Raw genomic sequence first — 12,498 nt, forward strand, 5'->3', positions numbered from 1 at the left:
ATTTGAGAGAAGGGCTTCACAGCATTTCAGCTGTTTTCCATCAAGCGTCCCATAAGGTTTTGACATATCAAAGAAATTGTTTTGACTACGATTGTTAATTGGGGCCATTTTTTTAATGCAGGGGTCTGTTTGCTTGTAATATCTTGTACGGTAATAGTTGCAGCTTAAAGGGGTGGTGCCATCAAATTTCGAGGCTATAATAAGCCTGTTGTGGGTTTCCTCTGTATGCAAGGATATTCCACACTAAGGGTCGGACACAGCAAATGTTTAGAATATATTTTAATTCACTTCCAAAGTGTACCTAAATGCCCATTCTCCCGATCGAAACCCATCGCTAGCGCGCCAACACTGACATAGGTCTGTAGGATGGGCAACGAAAGTTGTAGTGACGTCACACCAAATCTGTAGTAACGTGAGCGACCTCCGCCACTTCCGCAACGTACGTACCGGCTGTAGTGAACTAGAATATATTATAGTTCACTATAGTACCGGCAAAGCATCGGTTGCTACATCACTCGCCGAGTTTCGATCGCTTCCTGGCTAAGTGCGTCACGGCCTTGTGTGGTCACGTGACCACGCCTCCTACAATTCTACGTCACTGCCCAACCTCTGCTCCCAGAAACCGAAACCGAAAGTTGTCCACATCAAAAGGTGATATTAAATTATTTAGCGAGAATACACGAATCTTGGTGCGTGCATTATGCTTCCTGGAGCTATAGGAAATGCTTACAGCAATGAACGCGCAAGCCACGAATTTGGCGGCACCACCCCTTTAACGAACCACCCCTTGCACATGGTATTAAAAATGCCTTGGAATGTGTTTGATGCCTCCCAGAAATACACATTTGAAATTAATTTTTCAAAAAAGAGGTGGTAGGATAAAGATATTGTGAGCTTCATATTTCCCTTTTGCATTCTTTCTCAACACTCTTTTATTACGACAGAGTAGGGCTCTTATGGGTGTCACCATTGGAGGTGTTCTGCCCTGAGCGTTACGTCACCTGGCTTCATTGTTTTGTTTTCTTTCTGCGCAACTTGACTGTGCTGATGGGCACTGTTGGCAACCTACACTTCTGGTCATGGAGTTTCCTACAATTACCTAGAGGGAACTCTGGCGCTGCGATCGTGCAGCCACCATGGGAATGATGGGTAGTACACAGATTTGCCTAATATTCGTACTTACGGCTTCAAATGCACATGTGGCTTTGTTTATTGCTGTGTTTTGACATTCGTTTCGGATGAAAGAATAAACCGTTGTGAACTTCGTGACCAAATTTGAATTGTTGAGCCTAAAAAGGTTGAAGTAGTGAAGTGGAACTGCTGACTTTTGCCGAACTTCGTCTTGCGACAAAGCGGATGCAGGCAACGCAGAGCCAAACGGAGCTGGAACAACGAAGTTTAGACAAATCCGTGTACTACCCATCATTCCCATGCTGGCTGAAGCGCCTTGCGTTGCAGCTCCCATAGACACTAGCGCCAGAGTTCCCTCTAGTGTATCTATATGAAACTATGCTTCTGGTCACCTGCTTCTCACCGTGTGACTGGGCATTGGCACGACCTCTCTGCATTGTTTTGGTTCTCCAATTCGCTATTTCATTCCTTTCACATGCATATAGGCTGGGAGGTGCATACACTTATGCAGTGCTCCGTGTGGTTGGGCGTTTACATCCTCTGTATGCAACTTGTTTTCAATGGTGTGCATATTTCAGCAGCAGGCATAACAGCACGGCAGTGAATCCCGCACCTCGAGCTTTGGGACTCGGCACTGCACGGAAGCTTTGTAAGGTTTGTGGCCAGTTATGAAATTTAAAACTAATTGATTGAAAGAAAGAAGATGGCGCAAAGACCGCGATGCCGTAAAGGCAGTGTGGCAAAAGCATCCCGCAAACATGCATGGGCATGCTGGGTTCTGCAGACAACACTTGTCTTCTCCCAGAAGTGTGCCACTCATATCAAAGCTTACAATGAACATTTGGCCTAATTCAGCCTGTTTATTTAACTACAACTATTATGCACAGTGACTCTAGGAAGAAACACATCTGATCTAAGCACCACTCTTGATTTATGTTGACTCTTGGCCAGTAGCAGCGATTTGCGAAATGGTGGAAAATAGCAGCTTCTGGCAGCTTCAAAGAGAGTGAGAACAAGCCTTTGCTTGAAGAAAGGCAACTTTGTGCTTTGCTTGTGAAACACTATATGCCATGCATGGCCACAAAATTTGGCCGAGTGGTTCATAGCAGTGTTTGCTTTCCATAGAATTTGTTTTTCATCAAGCCTGAGGGGCAGTTCAAGGCCACTTCAAATGACTTCTGTATGTTAAAGAAAAGAGCAAACATGATATATAGTAGAATTAGTATTGAGCAGGCAAGATTGCAGAAATGGATATGTTTGGTAAGGAAATTATTGTGTCGGCTGCATTTTTGTTGTCTTTTGTATGAAATGTTAAGTGTCTGCCAAGTGTGCATTTGCACTTTACAGTGGCAGTTGCATTTATTGATGCTGGGTCATTCAGACATTTTGTCCAGTTAAATCTGGATCTTAAATGTTGCATTCCTACTACTGTCTGTCAAACAGTCTTGAATACATTTACGTTTCCATTAGTTTAGGCGTAAACTAAGGAGCACCAGCTGTGATGGCACAATCACTATAACATTCTGTTGCTGCTTGCAAGGGTTTGTTTGATTCCTGGCTGCTGTAGTCTGGAATTGAACTTGTGATCAGCCTGTTTTGTGTGTGTGTGTGTGCGTGCGCGTGCGTGCATGCGTGTTTGAGGCTTGCAAAGTGCTATGTGGCACTGCACATGTAATGTTAGCTTGTAGTTGATAGTTGATATGATTGAATTGTGCAGCAGTATTCAGACTCACTTGGATATAGGTACGACATACAGCTTTGGATTAAAAAGGAGACAGCATGAAAATTTTGCCTTTTGCAGTCTTTTTGTAAAAGCCCTATAAGAAAGGAAGTGTGAGGTGGGGTGTACTTGTTTGCCTTGTGCACTGTACTTGCTTCTGTTTCTGATTTTTAAACAAAAATTTTTTTGAAGACTTTACTTATTTTTAAACTATTCATGACCCTTTTCATTTTGCATTGCTATGAAAACCCTTCCTTCTTAGTAACCTGGCAAGTGCAACTGAAAAATGCAAAGCTGCACTGTTCCACTAATGTCACGCAGTAAAGGAAAGGTGTGGGAGAAGCAAGCCAATAAAGAACGAGCATGTCTCTGAGATGCACTTGAAGTCTGATTAGCTCTTGGTCCGAGTTCCTGTTCATGTTTAGCTACTCAAGCTGGGCTACTGGTTGTGCTAAATCACGTTGCCTGAACTCCTTCCTGTTTTATGTAAGCATCCAGCAGTGGCCATAGGGTGTGGTGGAGCTCTTCAGCTTTAAATTGTAGGGCATTGAGGGTGGGATGTATGAACAAGTCCATTTGTTGTGAAGAGAGTTCTCAAGAGGGGGGTGGGGGAGGTTCCAGTATGTTGTGGGTTGGGGTATTTACTGTGTACATGATGCACTGGTATGGCTGGTGTAAAGGTTCTTGTCTGGTGGTTTGTACTGCATCACGTATGGTGCACGTGACAGCAGCGGTAAAATATGTGTTTGTATTTCTTGAGCAGATTGTGAGGTTTTCATTGCTTAACGCTTCAGGGGCACCAGGTCTCGGGTTCTGTCAAAAGTTTGGTTTCTATTTTGTTTACATCTTCCTAGTTGAGGGTCATTTTGTGTTTGTAACATTAATCTGTATTTATTTCATCTTGCCTAACACATCTATTTCAAATTTTTTGTAATGTGCCACTATCAGGATTGGTGAACCACTTTCTTTAGAAAGTGGTTCAGTGGCACATGGCATAATATAGCATGGCTCTGATTGGGAGTGTGAATGTTTCATACAGGCACATGCTTCCTAAATTTTTGTGTACATAGTGTTTGTGCCTCATGTGAAGTGTAGTTTAGGGTAGGCAAATGACTTCTTTAATGGCCTCTCTCTATCTGAGGAGATAACGCCTTGCAACAACAGTGTTTGATCTGGCTTCTTGGTTCCACAGCTGCTCTAGCAGTTTCCTCAAATCTGTGAGCAATGTCGGCACAGTAGAGAAATGGTCAGTGTACCTTGATGTATGTCCACACATTAGGAGAGGTTAAAAATTCTTGAACATGGGTTGTCACTAGAGCCAATGTGGGTTTGTCTTCGTCGAGGCAGCAACGAAGACAAGTCCACTTGTCGAAACGTTGACTCCAGCGAGACCATCTGTTCAAAGATTTTTCATCTCTTCTAGCTTCCATCTTCCCCTGAACTTCTGTTTCTTTGGATTCACACACGTTAGGGTAGTGTCTTGTGGTGGTGGAACTTGCTGGAAGCAATGCAGATGTCAAGTCACACACAGCAGGCTTTGCAGGATAATGCAATTTTGGGTAGACATTAGTCAATGGTAAGTTTTTTGCTCAGTTTGATCAGTCTTATATTGTGTGTTGCAGCCACTTGTTAGTTTCAAGTTCATAGCATAGGCTGGAATGCAGAGCTTTCATCTTTGAAGGAGCTCTGACACAAAATTTTGCATCTTGTTTTTTGTGTTTCAATAAGTAGCTGAGGACCCACTTAACACGGTTGGAAACCTCGTGTGCTTGAGTGTGCGACTGTTGATTATTTTGGAGACTTTTATTTAGTTGCATTTTCGGTTTCAAAGAGCACCTTTGTACTTCCGTGCAAGTCTATAAAGGAGGTGCTATATTATCCGTTGATATTTTGCAGATGATGTGTGTGTGTGTGTGTCCACACAAATCTATCCCACAAGTTATCTCGCCTTCAACATTTTGCATCAGTATTCCTTTAAAGGGACACTAAAGAGAGAAACGATTTTTCTCAAATGAATAAATCGCTCTTTCGCAATACCAAAATCACCACGCTTGCTTTGAGAAGACACTTGGTAAGCGAGAAAATGTGCAAAAAGGAAATGCGGGTGGCGATGCCACCTTGAAATTTCCGCACCAAATACCGTGACGTCGCAGACTTTAATGCCATCTGCAAGGTCCTACATAGTTCCTAATCAGTAAAAATGAAGTACGTTGTCCTCCGAGGGGGCCATATACTTAACATACCAAGTATCGGGAAATATCATTGAGCCAATGTCGCCAAAATACAAAAAATACACTTTGAAATTCGTGACGTCACGCGCGGATATTTCGGCGCAAAATTAAAAAATTAAACTTTGACCTTCATTTTCTCCTCTATTAATAAATCTATGATGGTAAAATTAATGACATTATATTTCTGAAAGTACAATGTATCAATCTAAACCGATTCATTGTTTCACCTTAGTGTCCCTTTAAGGTGGAGCGAGACTTCCTTTGTCCAAAAAATTCCATTTTGGCATTTTGCAATCACCTGATAGGAGAATTTCATCTTGCGGAAAATATATCGCACTTGGGCACCCACGGTTTCAACGATTATTTTTTGTCCTTGTTTTTCCCTTTTTTTTTGACATGTTGACAGGAAATGCGGGTGTACTAACATATTTTCTGCTTTTTTCTCAAAACAGCATTTTTGAAGTTTGCATACTATTTTTTCAGGAACTATCAGGCATAAGCAAACAAAACTTGTCACATGTTAATTAGTGGCATTTACATAAGCAGAACTAGAATCAGTAGCCTAGGTGCATTTGTATTATTTTAGTATAAAAAGACCATTAGTGGCAATTTTTATTCATCGACAAATGTAAAAAAAAAAAAAACATACCAAATCTAGTTTTTGTTGTACGCTCAAAATTTTAGTTCCACTTTTGTAAAGCATTAGTAGCTACCCATGCGTAAAATTGCAATGCTCTGCAGAAGACAGCAGATCTTAATAAAAAAAGTATTTATTTATAAAAATAAAATAAAAACCTAAGCACAATTTGAAACTAATTTTGAGCTCCAATGCAACCTGCGTCTACCATTAAAATACCTTGCATATTTTATCGCCGTAGCTGTTATTGCCACAGCTGTACAACCAAATTTTGAAACTCGCTTTCAAACTCTTGCCCCACCTTAAGATCAGTAGACAATGGTTTTTACAGTTTGTCTTGTTGCGGTCTGTTGAAATGGAGGTAAGGGTATATGTACATAATGAGCCTTTTCAGTGTTTGAAAAACTCCTCTGGTGGCTCGTACGGAAAACCCCACAGGATGTGTGCACTAGAGCTCCTTTGGTTGTGGTGAGCGTTGACTAGGCTAGTGTGACTTCTGCACTTCCTGCGTGTCAGTATGGGCTCCTGTGTCTAGTTTATATGAAACATATGCTAGCATGCATTCGTATAGCCCTGTTTAGGACAAAGCTGATGAAAGAACTTGTGCACCCAATCCAGTGAAACCATCAAATAAGCCCATTTTGCTTCCTCAGACTGCCAACATCAGAATCGTAGTATTCTTTAGAAGGCTACCTTTCATAGTGCTGAATTGACTATCCACCGACATGGATACATGTAGCAGTCCGACACGATTAATTCTTTTTTTTTTTTTAATTTGCAAATGAGCTTCTATACAGTTGCAGATTGTCCTATGTTTGAGCAATGACATCGCGTGGTCGGATGCGATGGGTCATCTGCATAATATTTGAAAACTTAGCTTTATTGTAAACATCGCTTATCTCAGAAACAAGATTATGTGCCTATCCCCCTTGCTATAGTATACATGGCTGTGCTATGCTTCACCCTTTCCCTTCCTTCTCTTCCTCACACTCAGTTCCCCCCCTTGATATGCTGTACTATACATGGCTATGCTATATGTTTCACCCTCTCCCCTCCTCTCTACTCGTCACCCTCACTCCCCTTTCCCACCTCCTTGCTATAATATACGTGGCGATGGTATGTTTTTTCTTTCTATTTCTCTCTCTTTGATTTTTTTCTCTTTCTCTGTCTGTCTTGCTCTCTGTTTTTCTATCTCTTTTTTGTGTCTGTTTCTTTGTATCTCTTTCTGTGTATTTCTTTCTCTGTCTATTCTTTTCTGTCTTTCTTTCTCTTTATTTCTCTCTCTGTAGTAGTTCTCTTGCCCATCTGAGTTATTGCATCCCACGCCGGACAAATCGGCGCATATATTCTGGAAGAAGAGGACGAAGAGAGCGCGCAGTTCATGATGATGATAGTTTTTGTTCACGACTAACGCGGGGTTTCTCCAAGCATACGCAGCTCTGCTGTTAAAATGCATCATTAAATGCAGCGCAAAAAACAGGAACACAGAAAAGGAGCACACTACACAGCGCTTCTGTGTCCCTAATTTTTGCGCTGTGTTTAATGATGTTATCGTACCAACACGGCCAGCAAGACACCCTTCTGATGTTAAAATGCACGGTGGTTTGTGGGTAATGTGGGTTTGTGGAAATGTAGAAACCCCCTTCTCTGTGCCCCACTCCCCCCCTCAAAATATGGTCCTGGCTACGTCCCTGCAGGCCAGTAATAAGCATTAGAGTATTCCACACAAAGGAAGAACACTTTTGCATGCCTGCTAACTGTCCCGATTTGCCCAGGAGGCTGCCCAATTTTGTGGAATCCTCCTGATTGTACGGGCACGGCTTTAAATCTCCCGAAAAACAGCACTAGCGCAACTGAAAAAAAAAATTAAGCACATCGGTTCTAAAATTCTCGAATTGCGTATGGAATGCTGAAGTCATTTTCGCCGCAGTACACTGGCGTCATGCGAAAAAGCACATTAAGATTGGCAAGGGCCTAATAGCTCTCGTAGGACACTGCAGATTTTTGCCCCTTAATTATGCACGTGTGCATGTGCTGTATAATTACGAGTAACAGCTGACGTCTACAAGCTTTACTGGCAATCATTCATTTTTGACGTCTCTGCAGCCCTGAGAAGCAGTAAATTGTCATGTACGCCACTTTTCTCCTGTCCTATCGCTCTCTCCCCCTGGACTGAATGAGGAAACCTCCCATCTAGGGTAGAAGCGGGACTAGCACCGTGATAACGTTTTGAACAATAAACGTGCATTCCTCCTCCTCTCTCCCCCACCCCTCTTTACAAATCTCCTGAATTTCGAGGCCAGCAGGTTGGCAGGTATGCTTTTACCACCACATAGAAGTATAGAGAGCTGAAATCAGAGCTTTTCAGTTGACTGAATGACGCTACAAGAGCAAAATTCTCAAAAGTATTGGTGTGGGAGCAGATGCATGCACAATATCGCTGTGCAGAAGATGATGCAGCAGCTTGGAAAGGCGGTACGACAAAAAGTCTGGTTTTTCTTCTTTTGCGTCTAGAAAGGATAGCATAGTCTTTACCTGGTGGCGACATGAGGCGATTACCATGGTGAACTCCGATTCACGCAATGCATTGCCTGCTTCATTTCGTCCAAGCAGCACACAATAAAAGAGAATGAGGGGAGATAGAGTCACAGGCAGTCCTAATTTTCAGCTGCTTTTTATCATCCTCGTAATACTGTATGCCACCTGCATCACTGGCAAGATTGTGGCCTATGCTCAACACCTGCATTCACACATTCTGGGAGCTCCATGTTAGCAGCTGGAAATGTAAGCATTCTGACTCCCGAATGCTTTGTTGCATGTTCAAGAGGTAAAAGGTTTGTGAGCACGGGGTGTCACTGGAGCCGACGTTTCGACAAGTGGACTTGTCTTCTCCTGTTTTGTTTGCAAACGTGCATGTGGTCTCATAGCGTGAAGAGCGGTGCCCTCAATAGTAACAGTACTGAGCCATCTTTCAATTCAAGTTGTTGAGACTGGCTGCACAAGCTTACAAGATGTACCTGGAAAAGGTCCATGATAGTTTGTGTTTCTTGATATTCTGTTCATTTGTGGGAGCTGATGTATTTGTTGTATAATGTGCTTCGCCAACTCTCTACTGCCTGCATTTTGTTAACAATAGCGACCAAGAATCTTCATGGCATGTCTCTGATAAAGGGGCTCTCCAGGTGCCCTCCTTCCATGGAGGTACACTTATGATGTTTACACCTCTCTGTGGAGCTGACTCACTCTCTGGTGTTGCCCACTGTGCACCAGAGAGTTATGTCACCCACACAGATTGCATGGCAAAAGTCAGGAACCTAGTTAAGTTTGTGAGGGAGACATCACTGGCACTTCAAGAGAATGCTGACACATTTTCAAAGTTGTGGAAACAACATGTTCGTAAGAAGATAATGCTTAGCAGGTATGAAGGCCAAATATGAAGGTTTAATTTGATTGCCTCTAAATGTAGAGCTGCCATTATCAAGGTCATCATGACAGAGCAATGTTTTGCTGATGACATGTTTACACTTTACAAAATTGCACATCCAATCAGCAGTTCTTAAGATAGAACTTCTCATGCAGTAATAATAAAAAACTATCTCTTTACATGCTGGTTTCGTATAAAATGAATCATTGTGATGGATGGGATGTTGCTAACCAGATGCAACTCAGATGTCCGGGCTGTTCGATATCTATGCAAATCGGAATCCAACAAATTCCAGCATTCACATATGCATACAATGGCTTCCAGTGCCAGATTTCCCACTAGGTAATGTAAGAAGCTCTATGGCTTCAACACCTCAGCTATAACTGTGCGATTCTAAACATAATTGTAAATCATAAGGTATTTTTTTCTGGACTACTCATAATATTGTGCAAACTTAAATTGCACGTATTTTCAAACAATGATTGTAGTTCCATTCATTGATGTGTTCATCTCATGGAGTAAAGGTAAATCACCAAATTGTGATGCTGCTATCAGTGCTGTCCAGTAAGTTTTCTCAGGAGTGTTGCAAAGCCCCTTTTATGCAAAAAAGAAGTAAAGCTGTAAATATCATGTTGCTAGTACTCGGATAGTACTGATGATAGTATTGCACCCTGGGTGTTCTCTGTGTACATGCAGTGTTTGCATGGCTGGCTGGCTATCAGGTCCCAGCATATATTCCTCTTAGGGAGGGAGTTTTAATGTATTGAAGCATTTAACAGCCACGGTTTTTGTAGGATGGCAATGTGAAGCATGAGTGGTCAACATTACACTACATTAAGGGTATTGCATATTACGAGGATCGTATCTTGAATGCCAATCCACTTCTGGAAGAGGCAGAGGTTCAGGGGAAAATGGAAGCTTGAAGGTATGAAAATTTCATCGGCACGGGGTGTCACTGGAGCTGAAGTTTTGATGAGTGAATTTGTCGAAACATCGGCTCCAGCGACACCCCGTGTTGACGAATTTTTCAATGCACTTCTGATGGCTGATGAAAGTAAGAGAGAGACTATGTTTTGTTGGATGTGATTTTGGCCTTTCTAAAACCATATTTTCCACAGTTTGCTCATGCAGGGCATCACATAGACGGCACACAGGTTTCCTGGGCTAGGTTGTCTGGCTTTGGTATTATCATTCTTATGTAGGTGTCCAACAAGGCTGGGGTTTTTTCACCCATGTCCCATACTCTGGATATTTAATATAGCTCTTATTGTTTATCTGGTGGGCTTGGTACATTGACATAAATTTGTAAGCTTCGGTGGCAGTGTTTTCCACAAAGGAGCAAATCTTATTTCTGCAATATTTCTGAGAAATGCTCACCCATTGTCATAGGCAGTTGAATGCAAGGATGAAGTGACCAGTCGCAACATAGCTACGCTTCTTATGTTGGCCAGCACATTCCATAGCTTTAGTAATGTATCAAGCTGGTGCCTCCCCTTTCTAGGTGCTACTAGGCATATGGCAACGCTCTCTTGACCTAGGTGTACTGCGCAAAAGAAAACAGGGATGATGAAAAATACGGAGAGAAGTGCAGACTATTAACTTGTCTCAGTCATTTTCATTGTCCCTGTTTTCTTCTGCACAGTATACCAAGATCATGAATTACCAATTTGCCCAATCATCCACTCTGATTGCGAGCACTCTCTTGCCTGGTGTGCGCCCATCACTTTTGTATTCATGCTGCAAGAATATGTGAAAAAAAAAAGTGGTTTCACCTGTAATGTAGTGACATAATAGCAGCAAAGTAATATGTGCAGTAAGCCTTAGAATTGTGCAAAATATTCAACAAGTTAATTTCTGGTGTAGTCGGCACAACAACTGATTTCAGTCAAACCAGAGAACTGGCTACCTTCAGGATGCGGTATTCTGGTGTTCTACCATGGATCACATCCGTGTCATCAATTAGGTAAATGAAAAACCTGTGGAGTACAATAAATCTCTTTGTATGGCTTTCATAGATTGTGAAAATGCATTCGGTTTGGTAAGTATACAAACAGTCGGAGGAACCTTACGGGGGGTGCTTGATACCTCACCGCAGGCCGCAACCCTTATATAGTTAGCGGCCCTTATTAGAGGCTGCATTTTGTTTCAGAGAAATGTTATAGTATAATGCCAAATGAACCTTGAACAAATCAAATTGCAGATTTTGATCAAAATGCCAAATTTACTTTGTGTACCTCACTCCTAATTGACTGCAAGCTAGCTAATAGGTCAGCTAATGCTCTTTCCATTTAGGGCTATTAGACGTCTTGGCAAGCTATGTTGTAGATGGTGTGTAGACATCTACTGCTTGAGCGAGTTCTGGCTTATTATTGGAAATTTAAATGTAAAATGAGACGTGGACAAGAAAGGGGAATGACACCAGCACTGCCAATCAAATGAAAGCTTTATTATTAGAGCTGTGCGAATAGCAAAATTTTGGGTGCGAAGCGAATTCGAATATTGAAGTGTGAATGCGAATCGAATCGAATATTTTTCGAATACTTCTCGAATATTTCTAGAATATTTTTCGAATACTTCGAAGCGAAATTGCAGAAAAAGAAGTTAGAGAGGGTTCCTAAGCATATTCTTATGAGATAGCAACATGAAAGTGTTTCTTTTCGCTAGGTTGATGAAGCACTGGCGGGGTGGTGTTTCATAGTTGTCTTATCAAAAATGAGGCAATGTAGAGGCCGAATTCTATTTATGTACATGATTTGGGGCAACCAAGGTGTTGCCGACAACACTTTACACATGATAGGCAAAGATGCCATTTCCTCAGCCTCTCCTCCTCTTTCAACTTCTGTGGAAGCCCAACTGATGTGACGGACAGGGTGTGCTCCCTTCAAGTCCGAAGTTCCAAATCTGCCTCGTAGACGTCGATATATTAGAACATCTGAAATTTTGGATGCTAGAAAGCTTCGGCTTTCGATTTTTCGGACTTCCTGCCCAAATTTCAGGTCCAAAACAGCATTATTTGAGCCCCCACCTCTGCCACGTCTTTCATCTCCACGTTGTAAACAGAGTTTTCTTGAATTGCGACTGTAGCAGAACTTGAGAGGCAGCTTTGCCGCAATACCGAGGTGTGATGATGTGAAGCATATTGAAAATCTAGGGACCACTTCAAATCGGACATTGACTGTCTCTTAAAGCTCGACCGTACAGGAGCTTGAAAGGAAGTTTCGCCGCAATGCCGGGGTGTTATGAGGTGAAGCGTAGTGAAAATCCAATCGGACGTTGTCTTGACAAAGTTCGACCGTAACGGAGCTTGAAAGGCAGCTTTGCCGCAATGTCGGGGTGTGATGAGGTGAAACGTAGT

The sequence above is a fragment of the Rhipicephalus sanguineus genome, chromosome 1 (assembly GCF_013339695.2).
Source record: "Rhipicephalus sanguineus isolate Rsan-2018 chromosome 1, BIME_Rsan_1.4, whole genome shotgun sequence".
Taxonomy (NCBI): domain Eukaryota; kingdom Metazoa; phylum Arthropoda; class Arachnida; order Ixodida; family Ixodidae; genus Rhipicephalus; species Rhipicephalus sanguineus.